This window comes from Symphalangus syndactylus, chromosome 8 (assembly GCF_028878055.3).
Source record: "Symphalangus syndactylus isolate Jambi chromosome 8, NHGRI_mSymSyn1-v2.1_pri, whole genome shotgun sequence".
NCBI lineage: Eukaryota > Metazoa > Chordata > Mammalia > Primates > Hylobatidae > Symphalangus > Symphalangus syndactylus.
In genome coordinates, this window is record NC_072430.2 from 16,072,906 (window position 1) to 16,100,832 (window position 27,927).

Sequence of the window (27,927 nt, forward strand, 5' to 3'; positions counted from 1 at the left end):
CCTGTCTAAAGGATTATATCAAACACAGAAAATGAGCTAGATTTCTTCTGTGATGGACCTCAGAGTTCTAGACACGTATTCATCGCATATGACTCATACGCCACCAGCAGTCATCATCGATCCAGGATTGTTCATCTCTTTCTCTATTCATTTCTACCCTGTCTATTGATTGATTCGTTAATTCACTAATAGCAATTTTAAGTCTTTATGGTTCAAAAAAATCCTGAGAATAACTTTAATATTCCTAATTTGTATACTGAATCATTCCAACATTGATATACCTCTGAATTAACTATCCTCAGGTTTTTATATATGCATTATCAATACAATGCTTCATATCATTTCCATATCTTTCACTGGGATGCAGGTGGACATCTTTGATAATGTCATTCACTTTTTATAATACAATGAATCCTCTTAAAAAGGCACCAGAAGGAAGTAAAAAATGTTAACTATTACTCACATTAGTCTTCCTGAGCCTAATCACGACGCAGATGCCTCAGGTGACCATGGAAGAACTTTTCAAGGTGCGTAATTCATCCATTCTGCAGAGCACAAAGCACAGAGGAGTTCAGAGCATACAATGGGACAGTCTCGCTCATGATTCACCTTCATCTAATGAGTCATTTAGACAATCATTATTTGAAGTATATATCATTTTCTCTTAAGAAAGTTACCGATTTCGAACTTGCCACTGATCCATACCTTAAACATTATCTATAGTTTATACTGTCTACACTATCACTCGCCAGAGAGGCCACAGGCATGCATCATTCATTTTTCCTTGGCTATCACCGTTTCAGTACATATTAATAGTGCTTGCTGCCTCATCAAATATTTTTATAGTGGGACAACGCTTAACCTTATTCATCTTTATTTATTCAAATACTTGCTTATTGATTCTCTCACTGGTCCAATTATAAAATAAAATATAAATGCATAACACACAAAGACCTAAAACAAACTGAGTCTGTATTCCTGACATCTACCTATAGAATCGTGTGAAACAGAGGAAACTGACTTTGTGATGGACCTCAGAGTTCCAGACACGTATTCATTCTATGACTCACATGACATCAGTAGTCACCACTGAACCAGGATTCTTCCTATTTTTCTCTAGGCATTTTTACTTTGTCTAATAATTAATTCATTAATTCACTGATAAGTTTAAAATCTTTGGTTTTAAAAATCCAAGAGCTTTGATATTCCTAATCCCTACCTAGAATCATTATAATGTTGATATATATTTTCATTCATTATCTCCATTTTTCATATATGCATTTTCAATATAGTACTTCATATCACTCCTCTAACTGGGAAAGAGTTGGCCGTCTTTGATTTCATTCCTATAATATATTGGAATATATTATATACAGATTATATTCCTATAATATATATTTTATATATTAGATATTCCTATAATATATTATATTCCTATAATGTATATCTTTTATAATGTATTATGTCTTCCTATAATGTATTTTATACTACATTATATTATAGAAATATATATAATATATTCCTACAATATATTACATTTTTATAATGTATTATACATTTTTATAATACACTGAATCCTCTTAAACAAACCACTCAAACCAAGACAAGAGCTTTGACCATTACTTACATTGGTCTGTACGCTCCTTCGTAAGCATGGTGCAAACAGAGCACGTGACCTTGGAGGCATCTTTAAATCATCACAAGTACGTCCATTCTGATGAGTGCAGAGCAGAGAAAATAACAACAAAAATGTGATTTTTCTCATCGCTGATCTTTCCTTTTTACCTATCTTTAATTAAACATTTAGGTAATCATTATTTGAAGTATGAACAACTTTGAACTTGCCACTAACCCAGAACATGAAAATGGCGTATAATTTATACTATCTCTTCATTATTGGCCAAAAAGATTAGATATGTTAGATTTATTTTTGGCTTTCATCAATTTAAATAAGTATTAAATACTCCTCATCACACATTTTTATCATTGGACAATGCTTAACTTATTTATTTTATTTATTCATATATGTTTTATTCTTTCATTGAACCAATTATAAAATAAAAACTCATAAACAAAAAAAGTTCATTCTATATTCTTGCCATCTGTCTACAGAGTTACTTGAAACAGAGGAAACTGACTTCTGTGATGGACCTCAGAGTTCCAGACATGTATTCATCGTATGTGACTCATACTCCACCAGTGCTCATCATCGATCCAGGGTTGACCCTCTTTTTCTGCATTCATTTCTATGTTGTCTTTGAATTCATTCATTAATTCACTGGCAATAATTTTACACTCTGTGATTCACAAAACACTAAGAACAGACTTGATATTCCCTATCTTTATACAGAATCATTCTAACACAGATATATCTGTTTCATTAATTCTTCTCCATTTTTCATATATTCATTATCAATAAATATTTCAGATCCCTCTCATAAATATCACTGGGACATAGTTGACCATCGTTGACTATATAATACACCATTTCATGATACATTGAGTCCTCTTTAGCAAGCCACACAAACCGACGCAGGAATTTTGACTATTACTAACATTGGTCTGCATGCACCTTCCCAAGCATGGTGTACAAACGGGACGCGTGATCATGGAGGAATCCTTAACATAGCACAAGTTGTTCATTCTGAGGAATACAGACCAGAGAAGATAATGACAAAATTGAGACATTTTCAATACTGATATTTGCTTTTCAACTATCATTAGTCAGTCATTCATGCAATCATTATTTGGAGTATATTTAATTCATTTACTGAAAATAAAATGAATAATTTTGAAACTGTCACTGACCCAGAAGTTGAACATTTACCTATACTTTCTTCTGTCTATAACAGCATTAGCCAAAGAAGCCACAGGAATGTACCATTTATTTCTCTGTGGATGTCACTCTTTCATATACATTAATTGTGTTTCTTGTCCCTTAGTTTTATAATTGGACAATGCTCGAATTTATTCATCTTTATTTGTATTTGTTTACTAATTCTCATATGGATCAATTATAAAAATAGAATCAAAACATGTAAACATGAATACCAAAAACATATACATTCTATACTCCTGACAGCTGTCTGTAAAATAATTTCAAACATACAGAATAGGCTAGATTTTGTTTGTGATGGACCTCAGAGTTCTAGACATGCATTCATTGCAAAAGACTCATACGCCACCAGTAGTCATCATCAAACCAGGACAGATCTTCTATTTTTCTATTCATTTCCACCTTGTCTATTGACTAATTTGTTAATTCACTAACCATAATTTTAAGCCCTATGATTTACAAAACCACAAGAATAGCCATGATATTCCTAACATATAGGAATATTTATTTTATTAATTATCCTCAGTTTCTCATGTATACATCTTCAGTATAATCCTCACATCATGCCCATGTTTATTTAAATACAATTGCTCATCTTTGATTATAATATACACCTTTTTATAATACATTGAACGCTCTTGAACAAACCACCCAAAGCAAGGGGAGGACTTCTGCTATTACTTACATAGGTCTCCAGGCTCCATCCTAAAAATAGTGCAAGTGGAGCACATGGACTTGAAGGAATCCTTCAATCAGCAAAGTGCAATCATTCTAGGGAATACAGAGCAGAGAAGAGGATAACACAAGTGAGATATTGTCACTACTGACCCTTTCTTGTCACCTATCAATCATTAGTCATTTCGACAACAATCATTAGTCATTTCGACAACAATTATTTGCAGTATATTCATTTTATCTAAAGAAATGCATAATTCTGAAATTGCCATTGACCCAGAAATTGAATGTTGTCTATAATTTGTACTGTCTATACCATCAGTAGCCACAGAGGTCACCAGAAGATACCATTTATATCTCTGTAGACTTCGCTGTGTCAAAAGATATTAGGAGTGCTTCTGGCCGGATGCTGTGGCTCACGCTTGTAATCCCAACACTTTGGAAGGCTGAGGTAGGCGGATCACTTTAGGTCAGGAGTTCGAGACCAGCCTGGCCAACATGGTGAAACCCTATCTCTACTAAAAATACAAAAAATTGGCAGGTGTGGTGACAGGTGCCTGTAATCCCAGCTACTCGGGAGGCTGGGGCAGGAAAATCACTTGAACCCAGGAGGTGGAGGTTGCAGTGAGCCAAGATCATACCACTGCACTCCAGCCTGGGAGACAGAGCAAGACTCCATCTCAAAAAAAAAAACAAACAAAAAAAAACCAGTGCTTCTTGCCTTATCATATATTGCTACACTTGGCCAATGCTTCAACTTTTTCAGCTGTATCTATTTATGTATGTGTTTATTGAGCCTTGCGTTGACCAGCTATAAAAATAGAATGAAAATACATCAACACAAATGCCAAAAAAATTATGTTCTATATTTCTGAACTCTGTCTACAGGATCACTTGAAACTGATGCAATAGGCCAGATCTCTTCTGTGACAGACCTCAGAGTTCCAGATACGTATTCATCATATGTGACTCATATGCCACCAGTAGCCACCATCAATCCAGGATGGATCATCTGTTTTTCAGTTTAATTCTGCCTCATTAGTTGATTAATTCATTAATTCATTACTAATAATTGTAAATCCTATGATTTACAAAACCCTATGGAGAGCTGTATACATATAAATAATATGTATACAGAATCATTCTAACACGAATATACCTGTTTTATGAATTATCCTCAGCTTTTCATACATGCATTATCAATATAATACTTCATATCACCACCAAATCTATTATTGGGATAGAGTTGGCCATCTTTAATTATATTTTACACCTTTTTATAATTCATAGAATCCTCTTAAACAAAATGCACAAAGCAAGATAAAGACTTTGAATATAACTCACACAGATCTGCACACTCCTTTCTAAGCATGGCGCAAACTTAGCTCCCGACCTCAGAGGAATCCTCAAATCAGCAAAGGCATGTCCCTTCTGAGGTGTACAGAGCAGAGAAGAATGTCTCATGATAACAATATGAGACATTCCTACTACTGATCCTGGCTTTTCACCCTGCCTCTGACCCAGAACACACATATTGTCTATAATTTATAATGTCTATATCGTAATTAGCCAAATAGATAACAAATAAAACCATTATTTATCTTTCGACTTCACTGTTTTTTATATTAATAGAATATCCTGCTTCACCAGATATTTTTATTATTAGACTATGTGCCATTTTATTTATATGTTATTGATTACTTTCATTGATCCAATTATAAAAATAGAACAAAAATACACAACCGCCAAGAAAAATAAGTACATTCTATATTTCTGAAATCTGTCTATAACATCATTTTAAGCAGAAGGAATGTATACATTTCCACTGTGATGGACCTCAGAGTTCCAGACACGTATTCATTGTCTATGACTCATACGCCACCAGTAGTCATCATCGATCCAGGATTGGTCTTCCTTTTCTCCATTCATGCCTATATTTTTGTGATTAATTTACCAATTCACTAATAACAACATTAAGGAGTCTGATTCAAAGAGCTCCAAGAAGAGCCTTGATATTCCCAATCTGTACATGGAATCATTCTAACATCGATATATCTGTTGCATTACCCTCAATTTTTCATATATGCATTATCAATATAATGCTTCATATCACCCCAATATCTCTCACTTAAATACAGTTGACCATTCTGTTGATATTATAGGCTTTTTGATAATACCCTGAGTCCTCTTAAACAAACCATTCGGGCCAAGATGAGAATGTTGATTACTACTCACATTGGTCTGCAGGCTCCCAACCATGATAAAAACAGAGCACGTGACCATGGAGGAATTCGCAAATCATAAAAAGTGCATCATTCTGAAAGGACAGAAAGCAGAGAAGATAAAATTGAGACATTCTCAACATTGATCCTTGATTTTCACCTGTTATTAGTCATTTTGGCAATCATTATTTGGAGTCTATTTCTTTTATTTATTTTCTCTTAATAAAATGAATAACTTCAAAATTACCACTGACTCAGAATATGAACATTGTCTATAATTTATACTATCTATACCATATACCATTTATTTCTTTCTAGATTTCATGATTTTAATATGTTAATAGCATTTCTTGCCTTACCACAAATTTTTATAATTGAGCAGTGTTTCAATCATTTTCTATTTATTACATATATGTTTCCTGATTCTCACATTGATTCAATTATAAAAATAGAAGAAAAATTCATAATCACACAGAAAAAACAAACATTCTATATTTTTTAAATCTGTCTGTAACACCATTCGAAACAGAGAATAAGCCAGATTTTATCTGTGATGGACCTCAGAGTTCCAGACACGTATTCATCATGTATGACTCATACGCCACCGGTAGTCATCATCGATCCAGAGTGTGTCCTATTTTTCTCTGTGCACTTTTACCTTGTCTAATGATTAATTCATTAATTCGCTAATAGTAATTTTAAAACCTTTGGTTCACAAACGCCTCAGAACAGCATTAATATTAATATTCTTTATCTGCATATAGAATCATTCTCACACTGATAAACGTTTCATTAATTATACTCAGTGTTTCAAATATGTATTGTTAATATAACGCTTCATATCACTCTCATTTCTATCACTGGGCTGCAGCTGGCCATTTTTGATTACAGTGCAGACTTTTTAATAATACATCAAGTCCTCCTAACTCAACCACCCAAACTAAGACCAGAACTTGATTACGCACGTTGGTCTGCATGCTCCCAATCAAGAGGCAGACACAGCATGTCACCAGGGAGGAATCCTTGCATCAGCACAAGCTATCTATTCTGAGGAATACAGAGCAGAGACGGTAACAAAACTGAAACATTCTCACTAATGATCCTTGCTTTTCACCTTGCCTTTAGCCTGTCCTTTAGGCATTTATTAGGTGGGCTAATATTTATTTCACTTTTTCCTAAGAAAAAGAACAATTTGATCTTGCAAGTGAATAAGAATTTGAACATTATCTGTAATTTATTCTGTCTATATTACTATAAGCCAAAGAGGTAACAGGTATGTACAATATCTCTTTGGACTTCACCGATTTCAATATACATTAATAGTATTTCTTGCCTCAACACATATTTTTATAGTTGTACACTGCTCATGCATTTTTTCTTTATTTATATGTTTATTGATTCTTGCATTAGAAGGAAAATGAAACCAAAACAACTTCATTCTATATTCCTGACATCAGTCTATGGATTCATGTAAAACAGAGGGAATGGACTAGATATCTTTTGTGGAGGACCTCAGAGTTCCAGACACGTATTCATCACATATGACTCATACGCCACCGGTGGTCATCATTGATCCAGGATTGGCCCTCCTTTTTTCTATTCAGTTTTACATTGTCTGTTGGTTGCCTCATTAATTCACTAATAATAATTTCAAAGCCTATGATTTGAAAAACTCCAAGAACAGCCTTGATATTTCTGATCTGTATCCAGAATCATCCTAACATTGATATTATCTGTTTCATTAATTATCCTCAGTTTTTCATACATCCATTATCAATATAATACTTCATGCCACTGCCATGTCTACCATCGGGATAACATTGACCATCTTTGACTATATTTCACACTTTTTAATAATACATTGATTGCTCTTAAACAAACCACCGAAACCACAATAAGGACTTTGACCATTACTCACGTTGGTCTCCGTGCTCCTTCCTAAGCATGGTGCAAACAGAGCATGTGACCCTAGAGGAATTCTCAAGACAGAACAAGGATGTCCATTCTGAGGAGTACAGCGCAAAGAAGATAACAAATTTGAGACATTATCACCATTGATCCTTGCTTTTCACATTTCTTTAGTCATTTAGGCTACCATTATTTAGAGTACAGTATATTTATTTCACTTTCTCTTAAAAAGATGAACAATTCTGAATTTGCCACTGACCCAGAATATAAACACTATCTATAATTATCCTCTCCATATCATCATTAGCCAAAGAGGTGACAGACATGTACCACTTATTTCTCCTTGAACTTCACTATTTCCAATACATGTTAATAGTATTTCTTGTCTCACCACCTATTTTTATAATTGAGCAACACTTTACCCAATATATCTTTATTTTTATATTTGTTTATTGATTCTCACATTAACCCAATAATAAAAATAGAATGAAAATATATGAGCACAAAGACCAAAAACAAACCCACTCTATGTTCATGATACCCGTCTAAAGGATTGTACCAAACATAGAAAACGAGCTAGATTTCTTTTGTGACAGACCTCAGAGTTCCAGAGACGTATTCATTGCAGATGACTCCTACACCACCAGTAGTCATCATCGATCCACAGTACAGGTGCTCTTTCTCTCCACTCACTTCTAATTGTTTATTAATGATTTATTAATCCACTGACCATAAATTTTAAAATCATGGTTCATGAAATCCCAATAAGAGCCTAGAGATTCCTAATCCCTACAGTGAACCATTCTAATATGGATACAGCTGTTTCATTCACTATCCTCAGTTTTTCATAGATGCATTATCAATACAATGCTTCACATGAATCCCATATTTATTGCTAGAATACTACTCGTCATCTTTGATTATAGCATGCACTTTTTTTAGTAATTCATTGAGTATTTTGAAATAACCACTCAAACCAAGAGAAGAATTTTAATGATTACTCACATTGGTCTCTATGCTACTAACAAATAGATGCAATCATAGAACAAAGATGCAAGGAGGAATGTTTCAATCGGCTCAAGTGCACCCATTCTGAGGAAAACAAAGCAGAGTCGATATATTAAAAAACAGATGACTCATCCTCTATAATTCTTGCTTTCTGTATTTCATTTACTTAATCATTCAGGTACTTCATAATTTTCCATGAAGTATATGTTTTTTCTCTTAACAAAAGGGACAACCTCAAACTTAGAGGAACTGGTTCAGAACAAAAATTGATTCTTAATATTAGTGTCTATATGATCTTAAGCCAAAGAAAGAGGGAACATCTTTGATCCAATATTTTCTTAATGGATGTCAGTTTTCTCTACTTGTATTAATAATCTTGATTGCCTCACTATATACTTTTATAGCTGAACAATGCTGCACTCTCTTCGATTTTATCTATTTACTTATATTTGTTCAATGGTCCTATCATGAATTCCCTAATATTAATAAATCTAAATCTATGAATCTAAAATAAGTACATGGTCTTTATATATCCCAAACATCTCTCTATAGGATTATTCCAAACAGAAGGAATAGACTAAATACGTTTTGTGTTGATGCTCAGAGTTCCACACACATATTACTCATAGTTTATGACTCCTGCACCACTATTTGTAATCGTTGTTCTATGTGTACTCACTGGCCAGCTTTTTCTTCATTCAATCTTACATTTGCAGAGACTGAATCACTAATTCACCGAAAATCAGTGAGTCAGAAAAATGCAAAAATAAAATCTAGAATAGTGCTAACAGCTATCAATACAACCATTTCCCATACACATTCCATCTTTTTCATTTAATGATGTCAACATTAGGGATTAATCAACATCATATTTCACATTATACTTGTTATTGGGCCATAAATAACTATTTGATTAATACTTTTTAATAATACCATGAATACTGTCAAACAAATAACTGAAACCAAGACAAGAACATAGGTTATATTCACATTGGTCTCTTTTTGAACGGAGTTAACATGAGAAACTTGATCGTTGCAGAGTGCTCAAATCAGCTAATTGCATCTGTGCTGAAGGGTGCTAGGTGGAGATAATGATAAAAAGATTGAGATATTCTGTCTGTTGATCTATAATTTCTTTCTTTCATTCACCTAGTCATTTAGGTATTTACTAATTTATGGTAATATTATTTATTTTTCTTCTTATAAACTTCAAACTTGTAATTGACTTGGGGCAATAACTGGCTATTACTTATCAGTAATTATTACTATTGTCTCTATCATCTTTAGTCAGAAATATTATACACGTGGTCCATTTATTATCCATTCCAATGTACATTAGCAATATATTCCTTACTGTATATTTCAGCAATGAACAATGCTTTGTCCTCTTCATTTTTATTTGTTTTATTTCATTTGTACATTTATTTGCTTATTCTGCCATTGCTACTTTACAATATTTTCAAACCTCATACACACAAGACTAATCACAAACTCCTTGTATATTTCCAGTATCTGTCTATTATATCACTTTAAACATGGGAATGAACTAGATTCTATTTGTGTTGGACCTCAAAGTTTCAGATATGTAATATTCTTCATATACAACCAGCATATACAACCACATAAGCCGCCAGTTGTCATCAATGGTCCAGGATTGGCCTTCTTTCTCTTCATTCTTACCTACACTTGTTTATTGAGTAATTCATTCATAAAGACAAACACATAAACCACAAAAAAATAAGCTCTTCAATATCACTCACATTCATCTATACTATCACAAAGAGCCTAAATCCCTTTCTTTAAATGAATTCAGTTTTCCACATAGCATTACTCAACATAATACTGCATATCAATCTGAAATAAAACATCAGCATGATTGACCGTCTTTGAATCACTCAAACGAAGATAATTTTTACCATTGCTGATGCTGGTCTCTATGCTCCTAACACATAGATATAAACACAGGGTTCGTGAGCATGGAAGAATATGCAAATCAGAGTACAGGAGATGATTACACATTCTCTTCACTGAGCCACAGATTCCTCCATCCTTTTATATAGTCATTCAGGCATTTATAAATTTACATCAGTATTTCTTTCTTTTTCTCTTAGTAAATCAAACATGAAATACACAAGTGAATCAGATCAAAAACCATTACTTCTCACTTCCTGTTATCACCGTTAGTCTAAGACAAAATACACTTGTTCCAATTTATATTAATACTATTTTTCCCTCCTGTATATTTTAACAATGAGCACGCTTTACCACCTTGATGTTTATTCATTATGTATTTGTTTATCTACTCTATCAGTGATTCCTTACAATTTTTAAGAATCCATGAACACAGCCAGGCATAGTGGCTTATGCCTGTAATCGCAGCACTTTGGGAGGTCAAGGTGGGTGGATCACAAGGTCAGGAGTTCAAGACCAGCCTGGGCAACATGGTGAAACCCCATCTGTACTGAAAATACAAAAATTAGCCAGGCGTGGTGGCATACACCTGTAATCCCAGCTACTCGGGAGGCTGAGGCAGGAGAATTGCTTGAACCTGGGAGGCAGAGGTTGCAGTGAGCCGAGATCACACCACTGCACTCCAGCCCGAGCAACAGAGAGAGACTCTATCTCAAAAAAAAATAAAAATAAAAAAGCATGAACACAAAGATTCTTGTATATCACTGACACCAACTTACTGGACCTCGTAAAGAGAGGAAATGAATGCATACTCCCAATAGTTTGGGTGCTCCTAACACACAGAACCAACCATGGCACGCATGCCATGGCAGAGTGCTTATATCAGCTGGAATGGGGCCATTCTGAGGAGTATAAACAGAACAGATGATTTAAAAATTCAGACATTTCCCAGGCCGGGCGCAGTGGCTCAAGCTTGTAATCCCAGCACTTTGGGAGGCCGAGGCGGGCGGATCACGAGGTCAGGAGATCGAGACCACGGTGAAACCCTGTCTCTACTAAAAATACAAAAAAAAATTAGCCGGGCGTGGTGGCGGGCGCCTGTAGTCCCAGCTACTCGGAGAGGCTGAGGCAGGAGAATGGCGTGAACCCGGGTGGCGGAGCTTGCAGTGAGCCGAGATCGCACCACTGCACTCCAACCTGGGTGACAGATCGCTCCGTCTCAAAAAAAAAAAAAAAAAAATTCAGACATTCCTCCAATGATCCTTGCCTTTCACCTTCCGTTTAGTCACTTAAATCATCATTATTTGGAATATATTTATTTCATATTCTCTTAAAACAAACGACTCTGAATTTGCCACTAACAAAGACACTTACTATTCATCACCTTTGACTCGTACACCACCAGTCAACATCATTGGTCCAGAAATGGCCCATCTTTTCTTCATTTGTTTCTACATTGTTTATTGATTAATTCAGCAATTCACTAATAATATGTTTAAAGTGCTATAATGCACAAAACCTGAAAAAAGCCTTGATGTCCCTAATATGTGTATAGAATCATTCTCAGGTCGATGTACCTCCTTTACTAAATATCTTCAGTTTTCTTAAATGAATTAATTAAATGAATTAATCAATATACTACTTCATATCAATTTCATGTTTGTCACTGGGCTGCAGTTGGCCTTCTTTAATATACTGTATAATTTTTAATACTGTAGTAACTATCCTTAAAAAAAGCACTCAAGCCAAGAACATTGACTATTACTTACGGTGGCCTCCAAGCTCCTAACACACAGATGCAACTGTACAGCCCGAGGGCATGAAGGGGTGCTTGAGCCAACTCAAGTGAGCCCATTCTGAGGTGTAAAAAATAGGACTGTTGATAAAAAATTGGAGACCTTAGCCGGGCGAGGTGGCGGGCGCCTGTAGTCCCAGCTACGCCGGAGGCTGAGGCAGGAGAATGGTGTGAACCTCGGGGGGCGGAGCCTGCAGTGAGCCGAGATCGCGCCACTGCACTCCAGCCTGGGTGAAAGAGCGAGACTCCGTCTCAAAAAAAAAAAAAAAAATTGGAGACCTTATGGCCATGGTTCCCTGCTTTGTGTCTACCATTTAGCCAGTAATTAAGGCAAACACGCATTGGGAGGATATTACGTTTTCTCTAAAAACGAACAACTTCAAATTTGCCACAGACTCAGAGCATGAACACTGTCTATAATTTAAACTGTGTATCATTAGCCAAAGAGGTAAAAGTCACATACCATTAATTTCTCACTGAATTTCATGTTTTCAACATATAGTAATAGTACTTCTTGCCTTGCCACTATTTCTATATCTGGACAATGCCTCATCTATTTTATCTCGATTTACTTATATTTTTGTTCATTGATTCTTTTATTGATCCAATTATAATAATAGAATGAAAGTGCATGAAAAAAATCACTTTTCTTTTGTGTCGGACCTCAGAGTTCCACACACATATCATCCATTATCCAAGACTCATATGCCAGCAAGTTTTATCATTGATCCAGGAGGGCCCACTTTTCCTCAATTCATTTCTAAGTTTTTATTGATTAATTTAATAATTATAATTTTAAAACTCTGTGATTCACAAAAATTCAAGAGATTTATATCCCTAACATGTACTTAAAATCATTCTCACTTCAATACCTCTTATGTTAATAATTGTAGCATTTCATGTATACACTAAAAAATATAATACCTCATATTAATCCCACGCTTATTACTAAGCTACAGCTCGCCTTCTTTCATTATATTTCACACTTTTTAATAATACAGTGACTGCCCATAAGCAAACCATGCAAAACAAGATAAGAACTTTAGCTATTACTCACATTGTTCTCTAGGCTCCTAATGCAGACATGCAATCAAAAAGCTTGTGACCAAGGAGGAATTCTGAAGTCAGCTTGAGTGGGTCCGTTCTGAGAAATATAAATCAGACAAAATGGCAAAAAAAAAAAAGACATTCTCTGCATGGAACGAAAAGACCAAAACCAAGATCCTTGTATATTCCCGACAACTGGCTACAGGGTCACTTAAACCAGAGTAAATGAATTACATCTCTTTCACATTGGACCTCAGAGTTCCAGACACATATTCATTGTATATGACTCATACGCCACCAGTAGTCATCACTGATCTAGGATTGGCCCTTTTGCTCTATTGTCACCTACATTTGTTTATTTATTAATTCATTAAATCATAAAATTATAATATTATTATTCACAAAAACTCAAGAAGAGTCCTTATATCCCTAATTTCTATATAGAATTATTCTTACATCAACATAACAGTTTCATTAGCTATCCTATTTTTTATATATGCATTAATTGATATAATGTTTCACACATCTCATATTTATTACTGGGTTATAATTGCATTCATTATATTTCATGCTTTTTAATAATATAGTGAATAATCTTAAGATAAAAGAAATACTGAAACCAAGAAAAGAATGTCAGCCATTACTCACTTTAATCTCTGTGCTCTTAATATACAGAGGCAACCACAGAGCTCATGGCCATGGAAGACTGCTTAAATCACCTGAGCGTATCCATTCTAAGGGTATGAAGCAGAGCAAATGATAATAAAATTAAGACCTAATCTCCATTGATTCTTGATTCCTGCTTTCTGTATTTCATTTACTAGGTCATTTAGGTATTTATTATTTGTTCACTCTGTGTGTGTGTGTGTGTGTGTGTGTGTGTGTGTATTTATCTTATGCAAAGGAACACTTCTATCATAAGACTAACCCAGAACAATAAAGTCAACTCTTACTTATCAATTTATATATGATTCTTACCAAAAGCAGTAATATCTTTTATCCACTTATTTGTAAATGAATGTCAGTGCTTTAAATTTTGATTAGTAATATTTCTTGCCTCCACACATACGGACCATGCTTGACCCTCTTGTTTTTTATACATTAATTTATATTAGTTTAATGAATCTATCATTGATCCAATGGTAATAATAAATATCAATTTATGGAATCAATACATAGATATTATTTATATATTCCTGACATTTCTCTGTAAGTCAATTTCAACAGAGAGAATAGACTAATTGTGTGTTGTGTTGGACCTCAGAGTTTCAGACACATATCATTCATCGTCCATAACTCCAATGCCACCATTTGTCATCACTGGTCCATCTCCTTCATGTGTTCCTACATTTTTATCAATTAGATGATCATATTATTGACATTAATAAAAACAAATACATGGTTCAAACAAAGCCAACAAGTCTGAATATCTATAACATCTACAGAGTCACCTTCAACATAGACTAGATCTCTTTCATTTATTGACCTCAGTGTTGCACATGATAAATTAAACAACACACTGTTTCAATCATATTAATCACTGAGCCATGGTTAACTGTGTATTAACTTAATACTTTTAAATTTGTTGATTGACAGATAAAATTGCTTGTATTTATCATGCACAATATGATGTTCTGAAGTATATATACACTGTGGAATAACTAAATCTATCTAACTGACATATGTATTAAATCTCAGAGTTATCATTTTGCGGTGAGAACGCTTAACATCTACTCTCTAGCATTTTTCAAGAATATGATTTATAAAATTAACTATAGTCATTATGTTGTATAATATTTCTCTTGAACTTATTTCTCCTCTCTAACTGAGTAATTTAATACATTGTATAGTAATACCAAGAATATCTTCAAACAAATTACTGAAACCAAGATAAGAACTTTGACCATAACTCACCTTGGTCTCTTTCCAAACACAGAGGTGACACAACAATCTTGATCCCAACCGAACGCTTGAAACAGCTCGCTGCATCCATTCTGAAGAGTAGAAAGCACAGAAAAACATTGAGATGTTCTCTCCATTGATCCACGTTGTCTACCATTTGTTAACACTGCCTTTTAGGCTTTTATTAATTTATGCTAATATTTATGTATTTTGCAAGTAATAAACTTCAAAACTTGCAACTAAATGAGAGCAAGAACTGTTACCTATTACAGTCTATGTCATCCTTAGTCCAAGACATAATATCCTTGATCAATTTATTACCTATTCCATTTCTATTAATATTCATTTTCCTTACTATGAAGCTTAGTAATAAACAGTGCTTCACCCTCTTCATCTCTATTAATTTACAAATTTGTTTATTCTGCCCTTGATTCATTTACAATAATATTTTTAAAATTCATGAACACAAATATCAACAACAAGGTCCTCATATATTCTGACATCAGTGCATAAGATCCCTTCGAAATGGGGAATGGATTACACCCCATCTGTGTTGGAACTCAGAGTTCCAGACACGTGGTGTTCATTATGCATGACTCATACCAGTAGTCATCATCAGTCCAGGATCTCTTTGATTTTGCACTAATACAAATTTATCCATTGATTAATTTATTAATAAGAAATACACATCAGTCAGTAAATACAAGAATAATATTCATAAAGATTCCTAACATTCATCTACAGATTCATTTCCACAGACTAAATCTCTTCATTACCATCTTCTGTGGTAACTATCTTCTTTGGTCCATATATTGACCAATCAGTACAATATGTCTATCAATCTGATAGTAAAATTGGCATGTTTGGGTCTCTTTGGTTATATTTAAGACATTTTAATAATATAGGAAATATCTTTTTTAAAAAGCTACACCAGTAAAGACAAGAACATTGACTATTGCTCACATTGGCCTTCATATTCTAACACGAGATACAGCCAACGTGCTGGTGAGCAGGGATGAGAGATTGACTCACCTCTAAAGCATCCATTCTGAGGAGTGCAGAGCAAAACAGATGACTAAAAAATGAGAAAATCCTCCATTGATCCTTGCCTATCATCTTCCATTTAATCATTAATTCAGGCAATCATTACTTGGAGGATATTTATTTCCTTTTCTCTTAAAATGAACAATTTTGAACTTGCTACTGACCCAGAACAAAAACATTATCTAATTAATACTGTCCATATCATCCTTTGCCAAAATAAACCATTATGTACCATTTACTTCTCTTTGGATTTTAGTGTTTTCTATATATATTAACAAAATTCCTTGCATCACTACAAATTTTTATAATTAGACAATGTTTCCCCCATTTTACCTTGATTCATTTATAAATTTGTTTACTGATTCTTTCATTGACCCAATCATAATAATCACATAAGAATGTATGAACAAAAAGACCTGATTTCTTTTGTGAAGGACCTCAGAGTTCCAGACCCATATTCATCATGTATGACTCATATGCCACCAGTGGTCATCATCGATCCAGGATTGGGCCTCCTTTTCTCCATTCATTTCTATATTGTCTGTTGATTTAATCATTAGTTCACTAACAATAAATTAAAACCCTATGATTCACAAAACCCCAAGAACAGCCTTGATATTCTTTATCTGTACATATTATCATCTCATCTCCGTGTATCTCCTGCTTTAATTATCCTCAGCTTTTCACACATGTATTAATCAATATAATGCTTCATATTTGTCTTTTGTAACAGCGGGCGTTATGTGATTATATTTCACACTTTTTAGTAACGCAGTGAATACCTTAAACCACCTAAACCACACCAAGAACTTTGACTATTACTCACATTGATCTCTAGGCTCTAACGCAGAGATGCAACCATAAGGCTGGTGGCCATGGAAGAATGCATAAATCACCTCGAGATTATCACTCTGAGGAGTACAAAAAATAGAAGATGATTTTTTTTAAACTAGATATTCCTCCACTGATCCTTGCTTATTGAGGTGTTTTGTATGCTGGACCTCAGAGTTCTAGACACGTATTATTCATCACCCAACACTCATACGCCGGCAGTTGACATCATTGGTCCAGGAAGGCCCCCTTTCTCTTCATTCTTCACTACATTGTTTATTGATTAATTCATAAATTCACTGATAATATTTTTTAAAGCCTGCGATTCACAAACCTCCAACAAAAGCATACCAATTTGTTAGGTATCCATCATTATTCACATATCAGTATTTAAATTTTATAATTTATCCTCTGTTTTTCATATATGCATTAATCAGTATAATGATTCATGTTAATCCCAAATTATGATGTTTACATTAGGCCTTTTGTGATTATATTTCACACTTTTTAATAATATAGTGAACATCCTTAAACAAACCACCGAAGCCATGACAAAAATTTTGACTCTTACTCACATTGGTCTTAATAGAGATTCAGTCATACAGTCATAGCCATGTGAGAATTCTTAAATCAGCTCAGATGAGTCCAGTGTGAGAAATACAGGACAGAACAGATGATTTTAAAACGAAGAAGGAGAATAGACATCTGAGACGTTCTCTCCATTGATCCTTGCTTTTCACCTTTAGTCAGTCATTTCAGTAATCACACATTTAGAGTATTTTTTTCTCTTAAGAGAATGAATAAATTCAAAATCGCCATCTATCCAGAACATGAACAGTGTCTGTAACTTATACCATCTACACCATCCTGAGCTAAGGAGGTAAGAGTCATGTAAAATGTATTTCAAATTAGAATTTAGTGTTTTCATAATATATTAGTAGTGTATTTTTGCTCACTACATATTTTTAATTTGAACAATACTCCATTAATTTATTTACTTATTGACTGGTTATTTCATTGATCCAATTATAATACTAGAATGAAAATATATGAACACAAAGATCAAGCCCAAGATCCTTGGATATTCCCAACATGGGCCTAACGGACGCCTTATATCAAGAATATGGAATATATGTCTTTTGTGTTGGACATCAAAGTCCAGACATGTTTTACTCATTGTATATGGCTCATGCCATCATTAGTCTCAATTTTCATTCATTTCTACCTTTGTTTTGAATAAATCATTAATCAATTTATAAGAGTAAAATAAGAACATGATTCACAAAAACCTATGAACACGATGCCAGACATACCAAGCATCTGACTACAGAATCCTTTTCCACATTAGACAATGTCACTTTCATTCATTCACCTCTACGTGGCACATTATTGATTAATAAACATACTCTTCTATATTATGTTAATCATTGGGCCATGGTTAATTATAATAATTTAAAATTTTTAATAATACTGTGAATACCTTTAGACAAGTACCCAAAGGAAGACAAAAATTTTGGCTATTACTCACATTAGTTTCTTTCCAAACACAACAGCAATACAGGTTTCCATCAAGCAGAAGCCCACTTGATGCATCCATTCTGATCCATCTTCATATAAAGCAGAGAAGATGATAAAAAATTGAGAATTTCTCTCCACTGACTGATATATTCCACTATTCATTTGTATCATCTTTTTGGTGCAGTGGCTCACGCTTGTAATCCCAGCACTTTGGGAGGCTGAGGTGGGTGGATCACCTGAGGTCAGGAGTTCGAGACCAGCCCGGCCAACACAGTGAAACCCCATCTCTACTAAAAATACAAAGATTAGCCAGGCGTGGTGGCGGGTGCCTGTAATCTTAGCTACTTGGGAGGCTGAGACAGGGGAATCACTTGAACCCAGGAGGCGGAGGGTGCAGTGAGCCAAGATTGTGCCACTGCACGCCAACCTGGGCAACAAGAGTGAAACTCCGTCTCAAAGTAATAATAATAATTTATAGAAATATTATTTTTCTCTCAATAAAATGAACCTCAAACGTGTAACTGACTGACAGTAATAACTATTATCCATCACAGTTGATGTCATCTTTAATCCAAGACATAATAAACTCGACCCGTATATTATCCATTCTAACTTATACTAATAATCCATTTTCTTTATTACATATTTTAGCAATAAAAAATGCTTCGCTCTCTTCATTTCTGTCCGTTTATACATGCATTTATTTATCCTGCCCTTGATTATTTTACAATAATATTTTTTAAATACTAACACAAAAATCCCGAAAAAGATCCTTGCATATCCTGATATCTGTCCATTGGATCCCTTCACAAAGGAGGAATGGACTAGATCCCATTTGTGTTGGACCTCCGAGTTCTAGAAACATGGTATTCATGTGCGTGACTCATATGCCACCAGTGGTCATCACTGGTCTGGGGTCAGCCCTCTTTCTCTATTCCCATCTAAATTTGTTTATTGATTAATGTATTAACAAAGAAATATACAAAAATCTCAAAAGAAAAATAAGAATTATATTCTGAATATCCCTAACATCCATCTATATAATCCTTTCCACAGAGACCAAATTTCTTTTATCAACTGAGCTTTTGCATAGATGCATTACTCAATATAAATGCTTCATATCAGTGTGATATTTAACATGGGCAGGCTTCCTTTATTTGATTATATTTAAAAGTCTAAAATAACGCAGCAAATACCATTCTAAAAACTACTGGATTTGGTATAAGAACACTGATTACTACTCACATTGGTCTGCATACTCCTAACACACAGATGCAACCACAGAGCTCATGGCCATGGAAGCGTGCTTGAATCAACTCAAGTGCGTTCATTCTGAGGATCACAGAGCAGAGCAAATGATTTTAAAAGGTTGTAACGTTCTTTCCACTGGTCCTTCAATTCCTCTTTCCAGTTAGTCAGTCATACATAATTAGTAATTTGTAATAATGCTTATTTTTCTCCTATGTAGGCTAACAATGTCAATGTTGCCATTGACCCAGAAAATGAACACAGATATTTACCTATTACTGTCTATATCATACTTAGCCAAAGATTTAACAATCATGTACCATTTATTTCTCTTTGGACTTCAGAGTTTCCAGTACATATTATTTCTTGCCACACCATCTATTTTTATAATTGGACAATGCTTCACATGGTCATCTTTATTTAGTTATATATTTGTTCATTGATTCTTTTATTGATCCAATTATAATAATAGAATGAAAATACATGAGCAGAAAGAACTGGCTTTCTTTTGTGTTGGATGGACCTCAGAGTTCCAGACACGTATTATTCATCATCCAAGACTCATACGCCGGTATTTGTCATCACTGGTCCAGGAAGGGCCCACTTTTCTCTTCATGCAATTCGACATTATTTGTTGATTAATTCAGTAATTCATGTGTAATAATTATAAAAATTTTATGGCTCACAATTCAAGTCTATCATTGATATTCATTATATATATATACACATTATTTGACTTTTTTTATTTTCAATAACACGGTAAATATCCTCAAACAAACCACCCAAACAACACTAGAACTTGGCTGTTACTCACACTGGAATCTTTCATATCATGACAGCAACACAAGTCTTGATCAGGGCTAAATTCATAATCAGCTCAGTGCATCCATTCTGAAGAGTGCAAAGCAGAGAAGATGATAAAAATATTGAGACATTCTTTCCATCAATCCATACATTTCACCATTCATTTACATTGTCACTTTGGCTTTTATTAATTAATGGTAATATTTATTAATAAAATAGACTTCAAGGTTGCAACTAATTGAAAGTAATAACTATAACCTATCACAATCTATGTTATTTTTGGTCCAAGACATAATACCTTTCATCCATGCCTATATTATCCATTCCAATTTAAATTAAAATCCATTTTTCTTAATACATATTTTAGTAATAAACAACACTTCACCTCCTTATCTTCTTCATTTATACATTGATTTATTCATCCTGCCCTTGATTCTTTTCCAATAATATTTTTTAAATTCATGAGCACGAAGGTCATGAAGAAGATCCTTCTATATCCTGTATCCTGACATCTGTTTATAAGGGGGAATGGACCAGATCCCATTGTACTGGACCTCAGAGTTCCAGACACATGATATTCACTGTGCATGACTCACATACCACCAGTCGCCATCACTGGTCCAGGATCAGCCCTCTTTCTCTATTACCATCTGAATTTGTTTGTTGATGAATTCACTAACAAGGAAATACACCTAAGTCTTCAAAAAAAGAATAAGATTCTTGAATACCCCTAACATTCATCCATATAATCATTTCCACAAAGACCATATTTCTTTCATTAACTGAGCTCAATGTTTCACATATGCATTAATTAACCTAAAGTTTTTAATCCAGTTTTAAATACTGCATATTTCACCCTCTTTTATTGTGTTTAATACTTTTTAATAATATAGCAAATAACATTTTTAAATGGTCAAAACAGGAAGGAGCATTGACTGTTACTCACGTTGGTCTTCATGCTCCTACCACATAGATGCAGCTGTAGAGCTTGTAACCACGGAATCGGCTGGCAAACATCCATCCTGAGGCTCACAGAGCAGAGCAGATCACAAACAGATGAAACAGTCCTCCTTGATCTGTGTTTATCATCTTCCCTTTAGGAAAATATTTGAGAAATCATTATCTGAAGGATAATTATTTCATTTTCTCTTAAGAAAATGAACACTTTGTGCAACTTTCCTTGACCCAGAGGTTGACCATTATCTATAAATACCATCTGTATCATCCTTAGTTAAAGACGTTACAGTGGTGTAACATTTATTTCTCTTAGGACTTCAATGCTTTAACATAATATTTTAATATATTATTATATTTAATATATATTAAATATTGCATTAATTACATATTAATTAATATTATATTTTATTTAATATATTAAAGCTTTAATATAATAATAATACATCTTGCCTCACCACTTATTTTATAATTGGACAATACTTCATCCCCTTCATATACGTACATGTATATGTATAAATTATTTCATTGATCCAATTATAATAATACAATGAAGTGAACAAACCCAAAGACCAAAAGCAAACACATTGTATATTCATAGGATCATCTGAATCAGAAGGAATGGGCCAGATTTCTTTTGTGATGGACCTCAGAGTTCCAGACATTTATTCATCATGTGTAACTCATACACTGCCAGTAGTCATCATTGATTCAGGGTTGATCTTCTTTTCTTTTGCTATTCATTTCTACCTTGTCTATTGATTAAGTCATTTATTCATTAATAATACCTTCAAGGCCGTGATTCACAAAACCCAGTAACACTCTTGATATTCCATATCGGTATACCAAATCACTCAAACATTGGGTGTTTCATTAACTATCCTGTTTTATATATATGCATCATCAATATAATACTTCATGTCATTCCCATATCACTGGAATAACATTGGCCATCTTTGACTGTATTTCACACTTTTAAATAATACGTTGATTACTCTTAAACAAACCACCCAAACCAAGGTAAGGACTTTGACTATTACTCACCTTGGTCTTCATGCTCCTTCCTAAGCATGGTGCAAATAAGAGTATGTGACCTTGGAGGCATCCTCAAATCAGAACAAGAACATCCATTCTGATCAGTACAGAGAAGAGAAGATGATAACAAATTTGAGACATTGTCACCATTGTTTCTTGCTTTTCACCTATAATTATTTATGCAATCGTTATTTGGACTTCATATTAATTTAATTTTCTGTTAAGAAAATTTCATTTCATTAATCATAGTAATTTCATTTTCTGTTAAGAAAATGAACAATTTCAATCTTGCTACTGGCCCAGAATCTGAACACTCTCTATAATTATACTGGCTATATCATTATTGGCCAAAGAGGTGACAGGCATGTCCCATTTATTTCTCTTTGGACTTCATGTTTTCAATACACACAAAATGTTTCTTGCCTCACTACAGATTTTAATAATTTGGCAACGATTAACATTATTCATCTTTTTATATAATATATATGAATTATATATATAGGTTCTCACATTCAGCAACTATAAAAATGCAATGAAAATAAGTAAAAACAAAGAACATAAACAAATTCTGTATCTCTGACACCTATACACACAGGATCATTTCAAACATACAGAAGGAGCTCTATTTCTGTGATGGACCTCAGAGTTCCAGACACGTATTCACCACGTAAGACTCATACGCCACCAGCAGTCATCATCAATTCAAGATTGATCACCTTTTTCCACTCATTTCTATCTTGTCTACTGACTGACTTGTTAACTCACTAATAAGTCCCTATGGTTCAAAAAAACCCCAAGAATAACCTGGATGTTCCATATCTGTATCTAGAATCATTCTAACATTGATATATCTGTTTTATTAATTGTCTTCAGTTTTTCATCTATGCATTATCAATATAATACTTTATATAACTCTCATATCTATCATTGGGATAACATTGGCCATCTCTGTATTATAAATTTTTTTTTTTTTTTTTTTGAGACAGAGTCTCACTCTGTCACCCAGGCTGGAGTGCAATGATGCAATCTTGGCTCACTGCAACTTCCGCCTCCCGGGTTCAAGTGATTCTCCTCCCTCAGCCTCCTGAGTAGCTGGAATTACAGGCACCCACCACCATACCCAGCTGATTTTTGTATTTTTAGTAGAGGCAGATTTTCACCATGTTGGCCAAGCTGATCTCAAACTCCTGACCACAGGTGATTCATCCCCCTCGGCCTCCCAAAGTGCTTGGATTACAGGCATGAGCCACCGCACCCAGCCTATTACAAACCTTTTTATAATACCTGACATACTATTCAACAAACCACCAAGACAAGAACTTTGATCATTAATCACATGGGTCTGCATGCTCCTTCCTAAGCACGGTGCAAACAGAGGACCTTGGAAGAATTCTTAAAACAGTACAACTACGTCCATTCTGAGGAGTACAGAGCAGAGATGAGGATAACAGATTTGAGATATTATCACCACTGATCTTTGCCTTTCACCTTTCATTTAGTTGGTCATTTAGGCAGTAATTTTCTGGAGTATATTTATTTCATTTTCTCTTAAGAAAATGAACAATTTTGAACTTGCGACTAACCAAAAAATTGAACATTGTCTATAATTATACTAACTATGTCATCATTGGCCAAAGAGGTGACAGGCATGTACCATTTATTTCTCTTTGGACTCCACTGTTTTCAATACATATTAATAATATATCCTGCCATACCTGAACAATGCTTCATCCACTTTATTTACATATTTGTTTATTGATTCTCACATTGATCCAATTATAAAAATAGAATGAAATTATCACAAATAAAAACATTTCTGAAATATTTCTGTAGCGTCAGTTGAAACAGAGAGAATGGGCCATGTGTCTTCTCCAACAGATCTCAGAGTTTCAAACACGTATTCACTGTCTAAGACTCATAAGCCACCAGTGGTCATCACATCATCGATCCAGGATTGGTTCTCTTTTTCTCCACTCACTTCCACATTTATCCATTGATTAGTTAATTCGTTCACTAATAATTTTAAAGCCCTATATTCACAAAACTCAAGGAGAGCCTTGATATTTCTAGTCTGTATATAAAGTCATCTTATGTCAACATCTCTCCTTTATTATCTTCAGTTTTTCATATATCCATTAATTTACATAGTGCTTTATATCAGTTTTGTCGCTGCACAACAGTTGGTCTTCTTTGATTATAATTCACTCTTTTCAATAATATAGTCAGTGAATAATACCTTTAAGCAAAAAACCCACATCAAGATGCAAATTTTGATGATTACTCACGTTGGTCTCCACGCCCCGTGGCAACCATAAGGCTTGTGACCATGGAAGTGTGCTTAAAGCAGTTTAAGAGCATCCATTCTAGGATTACAAAGCAGAACATATGATGAAAAAAATTAAGACTTTATCTCTATTTATCCCTCCTTTCCAAATTTCATTGACTTATTTATTAATTTTTCATTATATATGTGTATTCTTTCTCTCTGTCTCAACAACAGGAACAACGTCAAACTTGCAACCAGCCCAGAAAATAAAACTTGATTGATACAGAAAGCCTCAATGTTTTGTATATATCAAAGAACATAATTTACATCAATCCCAACTTCATTACTGGGGTGCATTTGGCCCTGTTTGATTATATTTCATATGGCATTATATAATGAATACCCTTAGATAAGCCACGCAAACCGAGACATAAAATGTGATTGTTACTCACGTTGGTCTCCATGATCCTACTGAAGACAGCCTCCACCTTGAGGAATATAAAGGAGAACCAGTGATTAAAAAATTGAGACATTCTCTCCATTGACAATGGCTTTCCAACTTTCATTTATTTATCCATGTAAATATTTACTAATTGATGTTATTATTTGTCTCTTCTAAAAATAGGACAGGATGGTACTTGCCATTGATGCAGAACAATAACATTGACTGTTACTTATCACTGTCTATACCAATGATCCCCAACGTTTTCGGCACCCAGGATGGGTTTTGTAGAAGACAATCTTCCCATGCACCAGGGCAGGGAGGGGTAGTTTCCAGATGAAACTGTTCTACCTCAGATCATCAGGCATTAGATTCTCATAAGTAGCATGTGACCTAGATCCCTGGCATGCACCGTTCACAACAGGCTCTGCTCCTATGAGAATCTAATGCCACTACTGATCTGACAAGAGGCAGAGCTCAGGTGGTAATGCTTGCTCACCCGCTGCTCACCTCCTGCTGTGTGGCCTGGTTCCTAACACACCAGGCACTGATACTGGTCCGCAGCCCTGAGGTTAGGGACCCCCGGTCTGTATGATACTGTACCAAAGAGGTGACACCCTTGATCCACTTATTTACTTATGGACCTTAGGACTTTCAAATTATATTAATAGTATTTCAGATCTCACCTCATATTTCATAATTGGACAATGTTTCACCCTCTTCACCTTCATACAATTGTATAAATTTTGTCATTGATTGTTTTGTAACAATACAATCAAAATTCATGAACTACAAAAGTCCAAGAACATCACCTTTGTGTATAACTAATCATTCTACAGGACTACATCCATCAAAAATAACAGACTAGATCTCTGTCTAGGTACTAACCTCAGAGTCTCAGGCATGTATTTATTCATCATCTATGACTAAATATGCCACCAGCCATCACCACTAGTTCAGGATTTGACATCTTTTTCCTCATCCATTTCTATATTTGTTGATTTATTAGTTCTTCAATAGATTAATTACAATAAAATAAATGTACATGAATCACAAATTCCACAGAATAATATTCTTAAGTATCCATAACTGTCTACAGAGTAAATTCACTCAGCAACTATAACCTTCATTAATTAATTTGTGTTGTACATATCCAGTAATGAACATACATTTCATATCAATGCCATAGTACACCATAGTCAACTTCTTTCACTAAACATTTTGTAAACAGTACAGTGAATATTTTTAAACAAGCCACTCATATTAAGACAAGTGCTTTGACTCTTACATTGGTTTCTATGCTCCTAACACGTAAGAGTTCATGGCCACAGTAGAATGCTTAAATCAGATAGAAGCTTTCATTCTGAGGAATATAAGCACTGCAAATAACACAAAGCTGAGATATTCTTTCCACTGATACATGCCTTCCCCATTTCATTTGCTCAGTCATTTAGGTATTTATTATTTTATGGCATAATTTATTTTTTTCCCTCTGCAGTAAGTGGCCACTTGAACTCATCATTGACTCAAAGCAAGAACATATATCACAATCTTGCCTACTTATCCTTACTCCAAAATGTAACCCCTTTGATGCATTAAGGCATTACATTTTGCGGTAAAGATAGCATTACTTAGTGAACTCCAGTGGTTCTATGTTATATTAACAATAATTCTTGCCTCATCCCATATTTTCATAGTTAGATACACTTCATTCTATTCATTTTTATACACTGACATATTTGTTTATTCTTTCATTTATTGAATAACAACAAAATCAAAATCCATGAAGCACCAAAGACTGAGAACCTGATTCCTGAATATCACTGAAATCTATCTGTAGGCATTCCTACAGATGTAAACACTTAAATCCCTCTTTGTAGTGGACCGCAGTAGTTCACAGATATTTTTATCATAAAACACATTTCAGAATGTATTCCACTCGCATCATTGGTCCTTCCTTGGCCTTTTTTCACATAATTTGTATATTCTTTCTACATAAACACCAATTTCCATAGATTTAATATACCAAATCTCCCTTTTAAATAAATTGCAGGGGTGCAGAAATGAATTTAATCATAAAACTGATCAATCAATCCATTCATATCACTGATTGGTGCTTGGCCTTTTCTTCATTTAACATGTACATACCTTTAAGATGGAACAACGAACAACCATCAATTCATCACCCCATTCAACATCTAAAACCCTGATAATAACTTATAAAAACACAACTACCTAAAATGTAAGCCTTGGATCTAACCCACAGATCATTATCCATCAAGGAATGTTGCATAAACAAGAGTAAAACCCAAAATGGAATAATAAATAGCTATGAAAAGAGAACGGAAAACACTGATCTCTTTTTAAATGGTGCTCCATTGTACTAAAATGGATTAAGTTATAATCCCTGCTTCAAAACACATCCTCATAAGTAGTCCATGCTTAGCTTCCTCTCACTTCCTTACCTATGTTTTGATTTAT

The 27,927-nt window shown here is 34.3% G+C and overlaps 1 long non-coding RNA gene, 21 other non-coding genes and 5 pseudogenes across 22 annotated transcripts in view; all 27 read right to left on the reverse strand.

The window, feature by feature from the left end:
- Window positions 1–27,927, reverse strand: part of LOC129487440 (uncharacterized) — a 108,701-nt gene that overhangs the window by 9,287 nt on the left and 71,487 nt on the right. The window contains exons 20-35 of the long non-coding RNA XR_010122324.1: window positions 25,457–25,492; window positions 25,024–25,101; window positions 22,748–22,835; window positions 21,696–21,843; window positions 20,760–20,836; window positions 19,943–20,029; window positions 15,317–18,786; window positions 14,051–14,136; window positions 13,413–13,499; window positions 8,647–8,733; window positions 7,652–7,738; window positions 4,856–5,828; window positions 3,522–3,582; window positions 2,557–2,644; window positions 1,628–1,714; window positions 464–545 (exon numbers count right to left, since the gene is read on the reverse strand). This is a non-coding gene — a long non-coding RNA (uncharacterized lncRNA). The remainder of the gene's footprint in view (window positions 1–463; window positions 546–1,627; window positions 1,715–2,556; window positions 2,645–3,521; window positions 3,583–4,855; window positions 5,829–7,651; window positions 7,739–8,646; window positions 8,734–13,412; window positions 13,500–14,050; window positions 14,137–15,316; window positions 18,787–19,942; window positions 20,030–20,759; window positions 20,837–21,695; window positions 21,844–22,747; window positions 22,836–25,023; window positions 25,102–25,456; window positions 25,493–27,927) is intronic.
- LOC129488981 (small nucleolar RNA SNORD113/SNORD114 family) lies at window positions 53–124 on the reverse strand. The gene has a single exon (XR_008659812.1). It is a non-coding gene; the product is annotated as a small nucleolar RNA SNORD113/SNORD114 family (small nucleolar RNA).
- On the reverse strand, window positions 1,028–1,097 carry LOC129489006 (uncharacterized; annotated as a pseudogene).
- On the reverse strand, window positions 2,146–2,217 carry LOC129488977 (small nucleolar RNA SNORD113/SNORD114 family). The gene has a single exon (XR_008659809.1). It is a non-coding gene; the product is annotated as a small nucleolar RNA SNORD113/SNORD114 family (small nucleolar RNA).
- Window positions 3,134–3,205, reverse strand: LOC129488993 (small nucleolar RNA SNORD113/SNORD114 family). The gene has a single exon (XR_008659824.1). It is a non-coding gene; the product is annotated as a small nucleolar RNA SNORD113/SNORD114 family (small nucleolar RNA).
- LOC129488991 (small nucleolar RNA SNORD113/SNORD114 family) lies at window positions 4,441–4,512 on the reverse strand. The gene has a single exon (XR_008659822.1). It is a non-coding gene; the product is annotated as a small nucleolar RNA SNORD113/SNORD114 family (small nucleolar RNA).
- LOC129488974 (small nucleolar RNA SNORD113/SNORD114 family) lies at window positions 5,342–5,413 on the reverse strand. Its single transcript, XR_008659806.1, has one exon. It is a non-coding gene; the product is annotated as a small nucleolar RNA SNORD113/SNORD114 family (small nucleolar RNA).
- Window positions 6,287–6,358, reverse strand: LOC129488973 (small nucleolar RNA SNORD113/SNORD114 family). Its single transcript, XR_008659805.1, has one exon. It is a non-coding gene; the product is annotated as a small nucleolar RNA SNORD113/SNORD114 family (small nucleolar RNA).
- On the reverse strand, window positions 7,239–7,310 carry LOC129488980 (small nucleolar RNA SNORD113/SNORD114 family). Its single transcript, XR_008659811.1, has one exon. It is a non-coding gene; the product is annotated as a small nucleolar RNA SNORD113/SNORD114 family (small nucleolar RNA).
- LOC129488992 (small nucleolar RNA SNORD113/SNORD114 family) lies at window positions 8,234–8,305 on the reverse strand. The gene has a single exon (XR_008659823.1). It is a non-coding gene; the product is annotated as a small nucleolar RNA SNORD113/SNORD114 family (small nucleolar RNA).
- LOC129489014 (small nucleolar RNA SNORD113/SNORD114 family) lies at window positions 9,243–9,317 on the reverse strand. The gene has a single exon (XR_008659840.1). It is a non-coding gene; the product is annotated as a small nucleolar RNA SNORD113/SNORD114 family (small nucleolar RNA).
- LOC129489001 (uncharacterized) lies at window positions 10,212–10,300 on the reverse strand (annotated as a pseudogene).
- LOC129489019 (uncharacterized) lies at window positions 11,917–11,982 on the reverse strand (annotated as a pseudogene).
- Window positions 13,013–13,087, reverse strand: LOC129488994 (small nucleolar RNA SNORD113/SNORD114 family). The gene has a single exon (XR_008659825.1). It is a non-coding gene; the product is annotated as a small nucleolar RNA SNORD113/SNORD114 family (small nucleolar RNA).
- LOC129488978 (small nucleolar RNA SNORD113/SNORD114 family) lies at window positions 13,649–13,720 on the reverse strand. The gene has a single exon (XR_008659810.1). It is a non-coding gene; the product is annotated as a small nucleolar RNA SNORD113/SNORD114 family (small nucleolar RNA).
- LOC129488984 (small nucleolar RNA SNORD113/SNORD114 family) lies at window positions 14,656–14,730 on the reverse strand. Its single transcript, XR_008659815.1, has one exon. It is a non-coding gene; the product is annotated as a small nucleolar RNA SNORD113/SNORD114 family (small nucleolar RNA).
- On the reverse strand, window positions 15,858–15,927 carry LOC129488996 (uncharacterized; annotated as a pseudogene).
- LOC129488976 (small nucleolar RNA SNORD113/SNORD114 family) lies at window positions 16,780–16,851 on the reverse strand. Its single transcript, XR_008659808.1, has one exon. It is a non-coding gene; the product is annotated as a small nucleolar RNA SNORD113/SNORD114 family (small nucleolar RNA).
- On the reverse strand, window positions 17,344–17,418 carry LOC129488990 (small nucleolar RNA SNORD113/SNORD114 family). The gene has a single exon (XR_008659821.1). It is a non-coding gene; the product is annotated as a small nucleolar RNA SNORD113/SNORD114 family (small nucleolar RNA).
- On the reverse strand, window positions 18,324–18,394 carry LOC129489021 (uncharacterized; annotated as a pseudogene).
- On the reverse strand, window positions 19,538–19,611 carry LOC129488999 (small nucleolar RNA SNORD113/SNORD114 family). Its single transcript, XR_008659828.1, has one exon. It is a non-coding gene; the product is annotated as a small nucleolar RNA SNORD113/SNORD114 family (small nucleolar RNA).
- Window positions 20,463–20,537, reverse strand: LOC129488982 (small nucleolar RNA SNORD113/SNORD114 family). The gene has a single exon (XR_008659813.1). It is a non-coding gene; the product is annotated as a small nucleolar RNA SNORD113/SNORD114 family (small nucleolar RNA).
- On the reverse strand, window positions 21,298–21,372 carry LOC129488985 (small nucleolar RNA SNORD113/SNORD114 family). The gene has a single exon (XR_008659816.1). It is a non-coding gene; the product is annotated as a small nucleolar RNA SNORD113/SNORD114 family (small nucleolar RNA).
- LOC129488986 (small nucleolar RNA SNORD113/SNORD114 family) lies at window positions 22,346–22,417 on the reverse strand. The gene has a single exon (XR_008659817.1). It is a non-coding gene; the product is annotated as a small nucleolar RNA SNORD113/SNORD114 family (small nucleolar RNA).
- Window positions 23,372–23,443, reverse strand: LOC129488988 (small nucleolar RNA SNORD113/SNORD114 family). The gene has a single exon (XR_008659819.1). It is a non-coding gene; the product is annotated as a small nucleolar RNA SNORD113/SNORD114 family (small nucleolar RNA).
- Window positions 24,613–24,689, reverse strand: LOC129489002 (small nucleolar RNA SNORD113/SNORD114 family). The gene has a single exon (XR_008659830.1). It is a non-coding gene; the product is annotated as a small nucleolar RNA SNORD113/SNORD114 family (small nucleolar RNA).
- On the reverse strand, window positions 26,329–26,405 carry LOC129489005 (small nucleolar RNA SNORD113/SNORD114 family). The gene has a single exon (XR_008659833.1). It is a non-coding gene; the product is annotated as a small nucleolar RNA SNORD113/SNORD114 family (small nucleolar RNA).